At 37.2% G+C, this 18,437-nt stretch overlaps 1 pseudogene; it reads right to left on the bottom strand.

Moving 5' to 3' along the window:
- Positions 1–9,606: 9,606 nt before the first annotated feature.
- On the bottom strand, positions 9,607–10,129 carry LOC121994701 (annotated as a pseudogene).
- Between the last annotated feature and the right edge of the window lie 8,308 nt (positions 10,130–18,437).

Here is an 18,437-nt window from a genome sequence, read left to right as displayed (position 1 = left end):
TTGAAGTCTGTTGACGATTTTTTCTTCATGTCCGGAGTCCACTGTTGCGGGTCTAGTGGTATTCCGGAGTTGTCGATCGGTACTTTGTAGCCTCTGGTGACGCTGAACCATTGGTCGAAATCGGTCTTCAGGTAGACCTCCATCCACTTCTTCCAGTACGAAAAATCATCCCTGTTGAATAGGGGAAGGCGTACTGTGCTGAAGCCTTCAATTTGAGACATTTTAATCTGCACACAAGTAAATAAATAGACAAAAAGGTCTCAAGACAAGGTCTTGGATTAGTAGTGCGGAATAAAATAAAAGAAAACTAAAAACTGAATTGGTGTTGCACCAATTCAGATTAATTGCAACGAAAAAGATTCCAAAAAGGTAACAATACCAGTTTGGAATATGACAAAAAATAGAAAATCAAAAAAAGAAAGAAACGAGTTTCACCCCCTGTCTGATTGGTGGTTGCACCAAATCAGAGCGGTACCTGCTCTGATACCACTTGTTGGATCGATGAGTTTCGCTAGACGGGGGTGAATAGCGATTTAAAAATATCGTAGAGTAAGCACACAACGGAAAAAGAAAGGTAAAAAGAGAGCAACGCTAACACAAGTAATCTTTTACTTGGTTCGGAACCTATGTCGACTCCTACTCCAAGACCCGCACTCGTTGAGTGCTTTCGTTGGGCAATCACTAATAATTTGAAAAAAAAAAATATATTACAAATACAGTATAGGAATTATTTAGTAAAAGAAAGCCGACAATAGAAAATAGAAAAAGAATAGCACTTGTCGGAGAGCTTTCACAACGTCGCAGGATCACAGAAGAGCAAATCGTGAGTTTTATCTTTGCTTCAGCCTTCACCCTCCTTATATAGGAGGTTCGGGGCGCCCGGATCCCTTCAGGGCGCCCTGAATGTGATGTAACTGAGCCAGTCAGTGATCTCTATGTGTCGACACGTGTTGGGGATAAAGTTTGCATTCCGGGCGTCCGGATCCCTTCCGGACGCTCGGACTCCATTTTCCAGCAACTTCATTTTCCTGCAAGAAAATGTTAGCCCGAAGCATAAATGTAAAATATCCTACAAAACAAAGTGTTAGCACAGTTTATGATAAAAAAAGAATAGTAATTAGATTCCGTCACCTCGAGACTGGAATCTAGTGATCTCGACTTAGGTATCCGAAATGGATCTAAGTCGAATCAACGCCTAATGTTCCCTTCCCGGGAACGCGTCCTCATAGTCACTCCCCTCCAGTGACTTACCTTCACTTACCTGCCAGATGTCTAATTATCCCTTCGACCCGTCTTGTAACGCCCCGGCCCGAGCGGGCCCCTCCCGGACCGAACCAGGAACGACACCAGAATTGCCTATCAGTTTGATGACTAGCTCCACAGACCACTGGAGGTCCTTTCAGCGTGCTTTGTCCTCACTCGCACGCACCCTGGAAAACTTCCCAGGAGGTTACCCATCCTCAGATTTCTCCAAGCCAAGCACGCTTAACTTTGGAGTTCTTAAGTTTGGGCTTCCGAAAAGGAAGGTGCACCTTGGTGATATGGATAGTATCATCTAACCTTTTAAGTCATACATACTTAACCAGAATCTCAGAACCAGGGTATTACAATCACCCCCACTTAAAGGCACAACGTCCTCGTTGTGTAACCACAAATCACACCACAAACAAATCCCAGAATCTCCCTCGCTAGGTGGTGCCCTGGGTGCTCCTACCACAGGCGCACTCACGGTCGCAAGGTAACGCCCCGGCTCGGGCGGGCCCCACCCGAACCGAACCGGGAACGCTACCTGAATTGCCCATCGGGTTGATAACTAGCTCCACAGACCACCGGAGGTCCTTTCAGCGTGCTTTGTCCTCACTCGCACGCACCCTGGAAAACTTCCCAGGAGGTCACCCATCCTCAGATTTCTCCAAGCCAAGCACGCTTAACTTTGGAGTTCTTTGAGTTTGGGCTTCCGAAAAGGAAGGTGCACCTTGGTGATATGGATAGTACCATCTAACCCTTTAAGCCATACTTAATCAGAATCTCAGAACCGGGGTATTACAATCACCCCCACTTAAAGACACAACGTCCTCGTTGTGTAACCACAAATCACACCACAAACAAATCTCAGAATCTCCCTTGCTAGGTGGTGCCCTGGGTGCTCCTACCACAGGCGCACTCACGGTCGCAAGGTTGCTCTGATACCATCTGTAACGCCTCGGCCCGAGCGGACCCCTCCCGGACCGAACCAGGAACGACACCAGAATTGCCTATCAGTTTGATGACTAGCTCCACAGACCACCGGAGGTCCTTTCAGCGTGCTTTGTCCTCACTCGCACGCACCCTGGAAAACTTCCCAGGAGGTCACCCATCCTCAGATTTCTCCAAGCCAAGCACGCTTAACTTTGGAGTTCTTAAGTTTGGGCTTCCGAAAAGGAAGGTGCACCTTGGTGATATGGATAGTATCATCTAACCTTTTAAGTCATACATACTTAACCAGAATCTCAGAACCGGGGTATTACACGTCTGGACTTTGTGCCTGTTAGGATGTATACTAAAAGCCTAGATTTTGGTATAAACATTTATCTAGAAATAAGAATCACATTGGTCAAATGTCTACATTTATGATAAATATAGTTGTTCAATTAATTTATATTATAGATAACATGGTGTGTGGTGTCACACACAAAGGATCATGTTATCAGTATCTTATAAATTATAAACAGTATCTCACGACCAAGATGGAAAGGAACAGACCATTGGAAGGTCGTAGTGTAATTAGGTATTAGTTTATCTTAACTATATAATTACACTAGTTCACTTAGAGTGTATTGAGTAGGACCATTAGAGGAAGTTTCTTTTTATACTGACTTTATAAAGGAACAAAGATCTCAGTTATTATGGAAGTGTGTGCTCTTAATTCTAATATAATAACAAGCACATATATTTGATATTTATTTCTTTAATTTATCAATCGGTGAGATTTAGTTCGATAAATCAATAAGCCCGATAAGTTGGGAAATGATATCACTTATAGTGTGTGTTGTTGATTATAGAAAGAAACTGTGTCCTAGAAATCTAGGTTGAGAATGTCCCCAAGAGGAGCTCATAAGGATTGTCATGTTAAACCCTACAGGTGGACTTAGTCCGACATGATGATAAGGTTGAGTGGTACTACTCTTGAACTAAGATATTAATTAAGTGAGTTGTTAGTAACTCATTTAATTAGTGGACATTCATTATCTTAAACACAGGGAGACTAACTCACTCATAATAAGAAGGAGCCCAAAATGTAATTTGGGATTGGTGCGGTAGTTCAATAATAGTTCTTTAGTGGAATGAATTATTATTGATGAAATTAAGTTGTGTGTTCCGGGCGAACACAGGATGCTTAATTTCATCGGGAGACCAAAACCAATTCCTCCTCTCGGTCCCTATCGTAGCCTCTTAATTATAGAGTACAATACCCACCTATACTCACCTTCGTACCCATCTAAAAGGGGCCGGCCAAGCCTTGCTTGGAGCCCAAGCAAGGGTCGACCAAGCCATGTTTAGATGGGCTTGATTGTTGTCGGCCCTAGCATGGGTTCAAGCTAGGGGTGGTCGGCCATTAAAAATAGAAAAGGAATTTTAATTTTAATTTTTTTCTTATGTGGAATACATGATTTAAAAGGGAGTTTAAAAATTAAAATATTTCCTTTTATAAGATTCTACAAAAGATTAAGAGAAGAGTTAAATCGCTTTCTTTATTTGTAGATTAAAAGGTTGATTTTAATTTTTGGTAAAAACTTTCCTTATTTGTAAATCATCCACATGTTGAAAAGATAAATTTTAAATTATAGAAATTTCCTTTTATAAACATCAAGCATGAAGGGATTATTAAAGAGAAATTTATTTTTATAATTTTCAGAAACAAATAAGGAAGTTTTAATTTGTTGATTAAAACTTGCCTTATTTGGAGGAACTTGATAGGGCCGGCCATAGCATGGTTTTAAAGGAGATTAAATTAATTTTTCCTTAATAGCTATTGTCAAAGAAAGTTAAGAAAATTTTATTGTAATTAAATTTCCTTATTTGCCAAGGCCAAGGATTATAAAAGAGGGGGTTGGGGTGCCTTCATTAGACACAACCTCTATTCTATTTCTCCCTCTTTTCTTCCTTGGTGTGGTCGACCTCTTCCCTTTCTCTTCTCTCCATCTTTGTGGCCGAACCTTTCATGATCTTGGAGTCTTAATTGGTGGATGGTTCTAGCTTGGAGAAGAAGGAGAGAAAGCTTGCATCCTTTAGAGCTTGGTTGGTGGAAAAATTCTTCATCTTTTGGAAGCTTTTGTGCTTGGCCGAAACTTGAAGGAAGGAAGAAGAAGGTGCCTTGGCGGTTCTCGTCTCGGAAGATTGTTGCCCACACAACGTCCGAGATTAGAAGAGAAATACGGTAGAAGATCAAGAGGTCATTGTCTACAAAGAAAGGTATAACTAGTAATTGTTTTCCGCATCATGCTAGTTTTGTTTCTTTGTAAAAATACCAAATACAAGAGGCATGTGATTCTAGTTTTTTTTTTCGAAATAGTTTTCGATGTTGTGTTCTTTTATTTTTCTTTTCCTTGTGATTCGATTGTTCTTAGCGGTTAACTTAGGGTTACTATGGGAAGGTTAAATATTTAATTTCCTTAAAAGGCTTTGTCTAGCTGGTGGTGGTTGCTCCCATATCCAAGAAGGCCAAGTGTCTCACCATGCAGTACTGGAAGCCAATTTTAGAAATAAATATTTAATTGACTTCTTGACCTAGGTGATTTAGATCGAACGTGTTAAGTTCCGCAGGAGATCCAAGTCTAAACCTAAAAGAACAAATAAGTTAAACATAGGATCAAACGTGTTAAGTTCCGCAGGCGATCCAAGTTTAATTTAAAAGAACACATGGTAGCTAGGGAAAAGGTTCAGACCTTTGTACAAAAATTTTGTACAGTGGAACCGTTAGGCTTTCCGAGTAGCAACCAACATTTGGTATCAGTGCTAGGGTTTTGCCTCTGTGTATTTGGTATTAGTTTAATTATGCACATGTCATACATAATTTAGGCATGATAATAGTAGGATGTGCTAACTTTGTAGATGCCGGATCCAACTATTATGGCTGATAGATATTGTGTGTATGATTGGACCCTTGGACATGTCAAGGGCATTTTATTCTGTGTGCATGATTGTATTATAAAATACAGCAGGAGCTGTATTTAGTTTTATTAGGATTTTATTTTTTGATCTAGATACATGTACATTCCTTTTATGGAATATAGGATCGATGGATGTAAATTTTATTTTATGTTCAATCTAGTTTACACGTATATTCCTTCGAGGAATATAGGATCGAAAAATGTAAAATTCTATTTATGCCGCGAATCGAATCTTGCAAGGCGTGGAACCTTTTGAGGATCAGAGGCGCAGCGGAACAAGAAGCAAGATGGATGCGACAACTAGACCCGGTGGCGGTGGCCAAAGATGGAAGCAGATAGGGTTGGCGACACACGGAGGACAACAATAGATAAAAGCCATAATGGTTGAAAATTAGTTTTTCTGTTTATTGCTTTTTTATGTTGTGCTGTGTGTGTTTGTTAGTATGCATGTTAAGTAGGCTAGCATAGTCAAAATTTCTCACTTTAAATAACTAAGTGGGAGAGGGATTTTAAATAAATTCCTCGGTCTCCATTATTGGTTTGTAAGTGATGCAAACAAACTTGCGCGTTGACTCTGAGTGCCTTCCTCCATATCGGATGAGTTTGTTTGCAGATCACTAGATCAAACTTCCATTTTGGATGACTATAGGAAATTAATTAAGAGCGTGTTATCTTCCCCATCGGAAGGGGCACAATCTTATTAATGGACTAAGTGTCAAGTAATGGTATACACTTAGGCACATCTAATAGTATCCTTCCCATCGGAGTCACTACTATTATTTGTGTAACCGAATAAAACCAACTATTAATTTGTCATAAAGATAGGATGACATGATAATAAAATTAAAACCCCCTCTTACAAATGTTGAGATTTTGTATATGTCCACACTATCGTGGCATACAAAATTCATGGTATTTGAGGTAATTTTATTTGTCATAAAGACTTATTGACAAGATAATTAATGGGTAAAACCCTCCTCTTACAAATGCTTGAATTTGTATACGTTCACACTATCGTGGCATGCAAAATTCACGGTGTTTGAGGTGTTGGTGAATTTAAATGATATTATTTTGAGGAATCAATATTATTTCAAATTCAAAGTTTTTGACCAAATATTTGATAGACCAACTATTAATTTTATTTGTCATAATATTAGGATGTTGTGATAATAAAATTAATGGGTCAAATCTCCTCTTTGATTTTGTATACGTTCACACTATCGTGACATACAAAATTCATGGGGATTTTAAGGTGTTGGTCTTGACCAAATATTTTTTTGATTCTTAGGATTTAAAATGTTTGTCAATCCCCTAGTTATTATACTATTGAATAAACTTAGTAGTCCCAATTGTATTGATTGGAAATAGGACTTGGACATTAAGGTATACTGTCCTCTTAGAAAAAAGAACAATATAGGTGTATTTCATTCATTAGTTAATACATGATTAGTGGTGTTATCTACCGGTACCTGGTGTGTAGATACGGGAGCCACTGATCATGTTTGCAATTCATTGCAGAGGTTCCAGGAAACCCGATAACTATATGAAGGGGAAGTCACCGTCTACATGGGCACTACTGTAAAAGTGGTAACTGTTGCAGTGGGAGATGCTTATCCCATGATAGGAATAAAATATGGATTTTAGAAATTATCTTTACGTACTAAGTTTAGAAAGGACCTGATTGCAGTTTCTAAACTATTAAAGAATAGATATTGTGTCTATTTTGATAATAAAGTTGTTATCAAGATAATAGGAAAGATATATGTTCTGGTACGTTGGTTGACAATTTATAAATCCAATAACTCCTACAATTCAATGGAATTAATAAGAGAAAGCAACCTTCGAAAATGAACCAATCACATCCTTGGCAGTCTAAGGCTAGGTTGTATTAACTTGAGTAGGATTCAAAGGATAATAATCAATGAACTCTTGGGGTTCATTGGTAGTGGAAATCTTTCCAACCTGAGAGTCTTACTTAGAAGGAAAAATAACCGAGAAGCTTTTAAGCCTAAGGGATATGGAGCCAAAGATATAATGGAATTGGTTCATTCTGATTTGTGTGGTCCTATGACTATCCAGACAAGAGGTAGTTTCGAATATTTCGTCTATTTTATAGACAACTATTTGAGACACAGATAGATTTACTTGATACACCGCAAGTCTGAGTGCTTTGATTAGTTCAAAGAGTACGAGGCTGATGTGGAGAAATGCCAAAGTAAAAATATCGAGACACTACGGTGAGATCATAGTAGCAAATACCTCTTGAGATAATTTAGGAGTCACTTATCAAAAGTAGGGATTCAATCCCAACTAACTGCACTTGGTACATCCCAACAAAATGGTGTAGTAGAAAGAAGGTATAAGGCTCTTATGGAATAATTAGATCGATGATGAGTTATTTAGAAAATTACCAAATTCTTTTTAAGGATATACACTGGAAACGGAAGTGAACATAGTACCTTCTAAGTCAGAACTCTTTACTCCCACAGAATTGCAGAATGGGTGTAAGCCTAGTCTGAAGCATATTCGGATTTGGGTGGTCTAGCACATGAGAGACACTGAAAAATTGGACATGAGTTCACTTGTTTGTGAGTTATCCTAGAAAAACGAAAAGAGGTTTGTAGTCCTTAAAATCGGAAGGTCATTGTTGGCACTAATGCTCGATTTGAGAAAAGGACTATACTATAAACCACAAGCCCATGAGTAAAAATTATTCTTAAGGAAATTAAAGGACACGTCTAACCTAGTACCAACTGTACAAGATGAAATATCACAAGAAACTACAACACGTATCACAAATGATACACAAAGTGTCTCGTCGTAGTGGGAGGGTTGTTAGGCAACCTAAAAGATTCATGCTTTGGGAGAGTCTTTGGACTTGATCCCTGGTGGACATGAACCTGGTCCCTGGACATATGACGAAGCACTCCAAAATAAAGATGTAGCATCTTGGCAAAGAGAAATGAATGAAGAATTAGAATATATGTATTCTAATAAAGTCTGGGAGCTTGAAAAATCACCAAATGGTGTAAAAGCCATTAGGTCTATAATAGAAAAGGAAGGACAGACAGGAAGGTGTATACTTTCAAAGCAAACCTTGTTGAAAAAGAGAAACCTTTTACCGGTAGCTATGCTTAAAGTCTATCCGTAATCCTTTATCTATTGTTGCTCATATGGATTATGAGATTTGGCAAGTGGATGCCAAGATAGTTTTCCTTAATGGAAGTCTTGAAGAAAACATCCATATAAAGCAACCAGAAGGGTTCATTGCAAAGGACAAAGAAACATCTTATGTATAAACTCAATCAGTCTATGGACTGAAGCAAAGCTTCAAGGTCTTGAAACATCCGGTTTAATAAAGTAATCCAGACCTATGAATTTATTAGAAAACCGGATGAGTCTTGTGTATATAAAAAGTGTGATGGAAATGTGGTGGTATTTCTTGTACTATACGTAGATAACATTTTTGGTAGTTGGAAAATAATATCAAAGTGCTGTCGGAAGTAGGGGTATGGTTGTCCAAACAATTCGATATTAAGAACTTAGGAGAATGTGCACACATTCTTGGGATCAAAGTCATAAAGGATCGCAAGAAAAGAATGTTGTGCTTATCCCGAGCTTCATACAATCCTTGCTCGTTTTAGAATGCAGAACTCCAAGAAAGGTTTCTTACCTTTTAGACTTGGAGTAGCTTTATATAAAGAGATGTCTCCGAAGACATCAAAGGAGATAGAGGACATAAAGGCACACTACAACAAAAACCCTCATAGACATCGGTTTTCCACCGATGTCTATTACATTTTTGACCGATGTCTATGAAGGCGATGTAAAAGGTCTGCCATTTTAGACATCGGGTTAAAACCGGTGTAGTATCACTTAATGACATCGGGTGTAAAACCGATGTAATATTATATGTTAATAACACCAGTTTTGGCAGCGGTATACGACCAATGTAATATTAGTTAATGACATTGGTTTTGCAGCGGTGGAAAACCGATGTAATATCAGTATTGTTTAACGACACAAATTCGATTTCTAAAATAGTGAAAAACCAATATTATTTCCAAGCAAATCATAAAATTAAGTTAATATTATTAATTCACTAAGAAAATCACAAATAAAAATGCACCGATATATCTAAACACACCAAGTCAATATCTATATAACCAACACATAAATATTCTTCTTACAACATAAAAAGATAATAGATATTGTGCACATCAAGTCAGTATCCACAAATTACACATAACTATTCTTCCTGAGGGTGACAACTGATTGGTGATTCTTTGTAAAGGAGGCTTCCATATTAAAGGAGCCACATGAGGCTTTGGGAACTTTGCAACATCCTTCTTGGTTGTCCTCTCACCATTTAATTGATTCTCCAGTTCTCTTACCTGAATAAAATAAAACAAAATAATCTGTTATAAGGCATCTTAAAGGGTACCATGCCATTTGGTTAAACTCGCACCTTTGGTTCATCAGGAGGATCATATTGGCCAATCCAGTCCTATGGCCAATCAACAAGATGTGGCATTAAGATTAGACAATGCATGAATATAAAAGCAAAGTTTAACTTACCACAGCAGGAATATCAAGTCCACGAGCAGCAACATCAGTGCAGAGCAGTATATACCCTTTTCAGCTTTGCAGAACTCAAAGAATGTACTAGTTCGTTTCTGCTGCTTTTGCTTTCCATGGATATCGAGACAATCGACATGAATGTATCTAAGAAGCTCAGAATGGTACTTGACCGAATTGCATGAGGAGAAGAAGACCATTATCTTCTTCGAAAGGTTCCTCTTAAGAAAAGCATACAAGACCAGAAACCTTTTATTGCTAGGCACGACACAATAGCCCTGCTGCAACCTTTCGACGGTCACCTGAGAAAGATGAATTCGTGTCAATCTTGCTATTGACGAAACAACCTAGTAAAAAAAATGATAAAATAAATCTGGAGATTACCTTCGACCTTCCATCATCAACACTTACATATACAGGCTTTTCCTTAAATGACAAGTTCACAAAATCCTCAACCTGCAATTTTTTTTTGTAAGTTAAAGAAAATGAAAACCAAAATGATTATGAATAGTAGTTAGAAAGAAATAGAAACCTACTTAGTTTGGGTAGCTGTAAATAGAACAGTTTGCCTTGTCTGCATATTAGGGAGTGAATGTGATAATTATAAAACATGATGCCGACTTTGCAACACTCCTGTAATAACTATAAACCGAAGGGAACTAAATAGCATACCTTTGGCAGCCGCTTAAATATTTGCTTCATGTCTTCCTCAAAGTTAGCCTCCAATATTCGGTCGGCTTCATCGATTATAAGAAACTACATTTGGTGCACCAACACCCAAAATTAGTATCTCAATGTCAAACAAAGGAACATATGAAAATAATTATTGATCTCGTGGTTAGGATTAAACATGCTAGCAAATAATCATTAGCATGGATATGCGATAAGATGAAACACGCAACTAGTTGGAGAACATAAGTAGAGCTCATTAAAGCAAAAAAGAAAAGAAATAATATATCATTTAGTAAAAGGAACTCAATGAGTACTGAGGGCATTCAATGGAAAGATATACAATTTCAGCATGCAACCACTTCAAACTACATCCAGTCACCTCCACTTTGCCATTCTAGTATCTTTCTCAATATGGCTAGCATGCTATGCTGTGCTTAGTTACATTCAATTTCCAAAAACAAATTTCAATAGAACAATGATAAATGAGATTTTCAAAAAACTCTGCTGCCTAAAAATGCAATACCAGAGTTCTGTGTGCTTAAAGAAAGAACAATTCCTCAATCCAATAGTCAACGGTTAAAGTATTGTTAAAATCAGTTCCTCACTACTTTTTCTGCTATCATTCCATATAATTGCATAATTTATCAAAACATAAATGACCAGGAACCAAAACACTGAAAACAAGAATAAGCCAATAATTTAGATACATGGGATCAAATGCTTTACAAAAATAAACCATTTACCATAATTTTACTTATTTGCTCAGCTTTTTTGATCTGCAAATTTGAAATAATCTGTTATACGACAACTGATTTGAAAGATGCTAAATATAGTGATGCATGGTGTATATTAGATTATTATGATTTTTCTTGGAATATATAAAATAATTTATTTACACTATCTTCAAAAAGATTCTACTTATATTAACATAATAAATTTTCAAAAGAATAAAATGAAAGATTCTTCCTTCATTCTTAAACCTCATAAATCTAAGCAGCATGGAGGAGGCATGATTATAATTAAACTTCCACATAATCAATAGATGTGAATTCACATTTTGTGATCCGAATACATTAACACTAATTTATTGAAAGGTTCATTAAACATGAGATTGAAAAGGAACATGAATTCTTCCAAAAAAAAAACAATGCTCCAGCTCAAAGGAGGTGCAAAATGTAGGCTAGAGAGCACCTAGAACCTTGGCCTGCATATTCCTTGACCTCTTAGATATAACTACAATCTTGGTAAAAATTAAACAGAATCAAAGCAAAAGGAATAATATTTATCCAACTCCAAGGCATCAAAAGAAAATCAGAATATCAATGGAAGAAGTAACAAATAACATTTGATCTTCACATACTTCAGAACAAATACTATGACAAATTGCCAAATAAAAAAAAATGTCACATAATTGCACAAATAAAATTGAAAAAGAAAACCACCGTTTATACAGATAAGACATGTCAATTCCTCACCCAAGTATAATCCTTTACCACACTTTACCTCAATATTAATAACCATTAAATTGATGGGATAATTGACCAAGATCCTGATACAGATAGTAAAGTGTAATAGCAAAGTGTATAAATACAACCTGATTTAGATTAGGAATACTGAGAGAATAACCAAAATATAGAAAAAATATCAGTGAAATTTGTAAGGTAATCAAGTATAGTATTTCAAGTTCTCTCTGCAATCTATCTAAAACTTACAAAAATTATATTAGGGACCCTATTATTGTTAAGAATTATATTATGTGAAGAATTTTTGTTACAGAGGATTGTTACTACCTAATTTCTACCAGCGTAACCAAATTACAAGAAACTAGTACAAGGGATTTAACGATATTTACAAGTGAATTAATTCACCGAGTCTGGTGTATATTGAGCTTTCTCCTACCCAACAACCCGAAAGAAATGCAGCAGCTTTAGAGGCTTCACGTTTTCCTATTCATGATTTAAAAAAAATGTACATAATATTAAGATGAAGCGTGTTGGTTTTCAATGGGCATATATCAGTAAATGAACTACTAACCTCATAATTGCTGACACGCTCAGATGGGAAATGAAGTCCAGTGGAGCATTTCTGAAGAATTTTAGGATGCTTCATCCATGCCTTGTTAGCTTCGATTGCTTTTAGTTTATATAGGGACATCTGGAGAGATTATAAAAAGAACAGCAAACCATCACAAGAAGGGAAGGTAACAAACAAAAATTATACAAGAAGCAGTTCAACTGATTGCGAACCTCAGACAAGGGAATTGTTGGTTTTTCAAGCTCTTCTCCTTGGATGGCCACACCAATACCCTGGCACTCTGTGCAAAAGATAGAAGAAATTTTATTTTGGAGGGTTGCTTTGCCTTTGCGTCCCCTTGAAGGTCCCTAATTGTCCCTCCAAAAAAATGAAGCAGAAGCAAAACCAATCAAAGATTTGTACCTCTGACCTGAGAAGTGAAGTCAAAACCAAGAATAAAAGTAAATACTAAAAAATATTAATAGATCTACACCATCACCTTAATTTAACAAGCTTTAAACCCCTCAAAAGAAAGTCTAGCCATCAAAACAACCAGCGCGAAGAAATTCCAACAAGGAACTCAAAAATCCCAACAGATCTAGCCTAGAGCCGACCAATTTCCTCCAAGAAAACACTAAGAAACAAGCTAAGCATACAAGGATCAACGAGGGATCACCTCCGCGTTTGACGAGAGCCGCCATGAGTGCAGACGATGAAGGAGCAGCCCCGAGGAGCCAAATCCGAGCACCAGTAGCAAAAACAGCAACGGAATCAAGATGATTTCCGGGGAAAAGGCCGCCGACGAATCAACGGAGAAACCAGAAAGCATGAGGAGAAGAAACCCTAAGAGATGGAGCAACCCGCGAGAGGGCAAAGACGGAAGGGAGAGGAGAAGAGAAGGGGAAAGAGGATATGGATGTGGTCGTTTGGGAAAGCGGGGCATTCCGCAGACCTCACAAGGGAGGGAGTCGTGTGTTGATCCTGATCGGGAGAGGAAGGGGCGTTGATCTAGGAAGGGGAAGGACGGCGCGATCTAGGAAGAGGAAGGTTTAGGTTTGGAGGGAAGAGTGAAGTGTTGTAAATTTTGGCTAAGTATTGGTGGAAAAATTAAATTATTTTATTTATCATAGACACCGGGTTTTAAAAACTGCTGTTAAAATCGATGTCTATTAACGAAAAAAAAGGTGCTCATAGACATCGGCTAAAAAACCGATGTCTATGAGCGAAAATCTGCGCTCATAGACATCGATTTTTGGAAAAACTGGTGTAAAATACTCAAAGACATCGGTTTTTGCTTAAAACCATTGTTGTTTCACCGATGTCTATGAGGGTTTTTCTTGTAGTGGTAGTTCCTTATGCTTCGGCTGTGTAACACCCCACCCTCCTCACTATTGGATTGTGAGGGCGGAGCGCTACTGGACTACTAACTTTACTTAATTAGAGTTGTTCACATGTAAAGATCAATACATAAACTCTCGGAGAACTCAAAACATACAATTAACTAGCAGCGGAAGACTAAATGACTCATCTAATACATTCTTAATAAATGACAATCTTAATAAATTCTTATGCTAGGTCCCAAGGCTTCTATAGTCCAGGCATCACACATCATCCGCGCCACCTTGTCGTCTTCCTTTATCTGCAGTAAGAGGAAATGCAATCTATAAGCAAAATGCTTAGTAAGCGCTGTCTAACTCACAAAATATCAATATGCATGTACATATATCGATAACATGATCTAACTGATTACTTACTGAAGACTACTCATGCTCATCTAATAATAAAAGAATCAAACAGGCTGAAATGCTAAACATGTAAAGCTACTCATGCTCAGAAAATAGCAAAGAACAGTAAGCTAATCTAAATAACATGCTAGCATAAAAGAAAACTCAATTTGCTGCTTTTAAAACAAAATGAAACTTATTTAATTTGTTCTAAACTTATTCTTTTATTCCATTTGTTTAAAACTTTTACTTTAACACTTTTATGCTTGTGTGAAACTTATTTTGTTTGTTCTAACTTAATCTTTAATACTTTATGTTTATGTAAAACTCATTTTACTTGTTCAAAAACTTATACTTATAATACTTCAAAATAGTAATCAACTTCTTCTTGGGCCCGGCAACTGTACTTGCTATGCGCGCATCCCTAACTAGACCCGAGATAGCTGGTCCCGAATCCAGTAGGGTTTACTAGGTTATCTAAACCTAGGGACCGACTATGGGAGCCCAGCCCAAGGACTACTGAGAGTCCTGCATACTAGGTTATCTAAACCTAGGGACCGACTATGGGATCCCAGCCCAAGAACTACTGAGAGTCCTGCATACTAGGTTATCTAAATCTAGGGATGGACTATGCGAGCCTAGCCCAAGGACATCTGGGAGTCTAGTATAGTGCCACTGATAAAAGTAAAATACTTGTTATCTTTTAATACTTCTAATATATAGCACCTTATGTGCCAAAATCCCTAAAGTCTTGACTTTGGGATCTACTTAAGGCCTTGGCCTTTTTCTTTCTTTTCTTTATCTTTCTTATACTTTTCTTAAACTCAAAATACTGATAGGGAACTCAAAATTTGTAATTGAAATGCTTAATGAAAAATCTACACTGCAATGCTTAATTAAAATCTGCATTATAAGCTTACATAAAAATATGCACTTATAAGCTTAATTAAAATCTGCACTATAGGCTTAATTAAAATCTGCACTATAGGCTTAATTAAAATCTGCACTATAAGTCTAAATAAAAATCTGCACTATGAGCTTAATTAAAATTTGCATTATAGGCTTAATTAAAATCTGCACTATAAGCTTAATTAAAATCTGCTCTATAAGTTAGTTAAAATCTGCACTATAAGCTTACATAAAAATCTACATATGAGCTTAATTAAAAATCTGCACTATAAGCGCCCATCATGCTTCGAATTCAAGAAGAACAAAGGTCTGAAACTACTCCTACTGCAGGTGAGAAGCACTTACCTTGATTCTTGGACTCACAACCGAACAAAAAGGGCTTCTAGGACCTTGGCCGGCCGCCGGAGATGATGCCCTAACTCCCTTTCGTTTTCTGCCCGAGCTCCGCCATCGTACGCAGAAGAGAAGGAGAGAATGGTTTAAGTCACGGGAAAACAGAGCATCAACTTATCCCTTTTTATAGCTTAATATTTCTGTTAACTTCTTAAATAAATTCGCTATCTTTTCTAAACAGACAAATCCAACATCAACTTATCCCTTTTATAATCTAATATTCTGTTAATTATCTTAAAGAAATTCACTACTTTTTCTAAACATACAAATCCAGCATCAACTTCTCCCTTTTATAATATTCTGTTAACTATCTTAAATAAATTCGCTACCTTTTCTAAACAAACAAATCCAAGATCAACTTATCCTTTTTATAATCCAATATTCTGTTAACTATCTTAAATAAATTCGCTGCCTTTTCTAAACAGAAAAATTTATTTGCCCACCTGGTCAGCTGGGTTTTGACCGAGCCAAAGGACATGGGTTCAATTCTTGGCTTGGACTTTTTTTGTCGAAACTTCCTTCGTTTAGTAAAAATACCAAACGACCTCCAAAAATTACATAAAAATACTCTAAAAATTTCTAAAAATCTCTAGAATATTTCTATAGTATTTTTAAATATTTTTAAATTACTTTTAGGACTCTAATTGAGGAAATTTGGGTCGTTATAATTCCCCATATCTTATAAAAAGTTCGTCCTCGAACTTAGAATAATTCTATAGCATGTTCTCCACCTTGTACATGCATTAGTTAGCGTCCATAATCTAATGTACTAAGGAAAACCACATCAAAGGTATCTTAGGACCTCCTAACCTACATACAATGAACATAAGTATATGCAGTGACATAAGCATGACAACATAAATGTAAGCATGGTAGATGAACTAAACATAATGATAGGCTCGATCACAAGCATGTCCATATGCATAGGCAAAAACATAACATGAACATAACGTAGACCTAAACATAAACGTAAATATAAACATTACATGACTTGAACATACTTGCATGCATACTCATAAACATACTATTGTGGTGGCCTAGTTGCACTTAGTAGTACCATAACATAAGTTGTTGATCAGACAACTACCCTAGCGCTAGGTTGGTAGGGGTCCGAACTTAGGACCGGAGTTCCCCTTTATTCTGGCGTGCTCACCGGGCTTAGGTCCCCGGATCATACCACCATCCCAGAACATATCTTGTTTGATTCTGGCGCGCTCACTAGGCTTAGGTCCCCAGATCATACCACCATCCCAGAACATATCTTGTTTGATTCTGGCGCGCTCACCGGGCTTAGGTCCCCGGATCATACCACCATCCCAGAACACATCTTGTTTGATTCTGGCGCGCTCACCGGGCTTAGGTCCCCCGATCATACCACCATCCCAGAATATATCTTGTTTGATTCTGGAGCGCTCACTGGGCTTAGGTCCCCAGATCATACCACCATCCCAGAACATATCTTGTTTGATTCTGGCGCGCTCACCGGGCTTAGGTCCCCAGATCATACCACCATCCCAGAACACATCTTGTTATGTAAAAGAAACTAAGCAGAATTCTTAACTTTATAAGCACTTCTAAACATCTCCCTATTCTGTACATATAATCTAATACTTCTAAGGATTTCTCTTTACTATAAAGAATAAAGAAAATCATACTAAAAATTAAATACTTTCTTACTTGAAGATGGCAAGGTTGGTGCTGATGTGTGATGCTGGAGAATAGGAACTGCTCTGATACCAACTTGTAACACCCCACCCTCCTCACTACTGGACTGCGAGGGCGGAGCGCTACTGGACTACTAACTTTACTTAATTAGAGTTGTTCACATGTAAAGATCAATACATAAACTCTCGGAGAACTCGAAACATACAATTAACTAGCAGCGGAAGACTAAATGACTCATCTAATACATTCTTAATAAATGACAATCTTAATAAATTCTTATGCTAGGTCCCAAGGCTTCTATAGTCAAGGCATCACACATCATCCGCGCCACCTTGTCGTCTTCCTTTATCTGCAGTAAGAGGAAATGCAATCTATAAGCAAAATGCTTAGTAAGCGCTGTCTAACTCACAAATTCTCAATATGCATGTACATATATCTATAACATGATCTAACTGATTACTTACTGAAGACTACTCATGCTCATCTAATAATAAAAGAATCAAACAGGCTGAAATGCTAAACATGTAAAGCTACTCATGCTCAGAAAATAGCAAAGAACAGTAAGCTAATCTAAATAACATGCTAGCATAAAAGAAAACTCAATTTGCTGCTTTTAAAACAAAATGAAACTTATTTAATTTGTTCTAAACTTATTCTTTTATTCCATTTGTTTAAAACTTTTTACTTTAACACTTTTATGCTTGTGTGAAACTTATTTTGTTTGTTCTAACTTAATCTTTAATACTTTATGTTTATGTAAAACTCATTTTACTTGTTCAAAAACTTATACTTATAATACTTCAAAATAGTAATCAACTTCTTCTTGGGCCCGGCAACTGTACTTGCTATGCGCGCATCCCTAACTAGACCCGAGATAGCTGGTCCCGAATCCAGTAGGGTTTACTAGGTTATCTAAACCTAGGGACCGACTATGGGAGCCCAGCCCAAGGACTACTGAGAGTCCTGCATACTAGGTTATCTAAACCTACGGACCGACTATGGGAGCCCAGCCCAAGAACTACTGAGAGTCCTGCATACTAGGTTATCTAAATCTAGGGATGGACTATGCGAGCCCAGCCCAAGGACATCTGGGAGTCTAGTATAGTGCCACTGATAAAAGTAAAATACTTGTTATCTTTTAATACTTCTAATATATAGCACCTTATGTGCCAAAATCCCTAAAGTCTTAACTTTGGGATCTACTTAAGGCCTTGGCCTTTTTCTTTCTTTTCTTTATCTTTCTTATACTTTTCTTAAACTCAAAATACTGATAGGGAACTCAAAATTTGTAATTGAAATGCTTAATGAAAAATCTACACTGCAATGCTTAATT

Source organism: Zingiber officinale, chromosome 6A (assembly GCF_018446385.1).
Source record: "Zingiber officinale cultivar Zhangliang chromosome 6A, Zo_v1.1, whole genome shotgun sequence".
NCBI classification, from domain to species: domain Eukaryota; kingdom Viridiplantae; phylum Streptophyta; class Magnoliopsida; order Zingiberales; family Zingiberaceae; genus Zingiber; species Zingiber officinale.
Note: the sequence above shows the minus strand (reverse complement) of the source record. Positions and strands in the feature narration are given on the sequence as shown.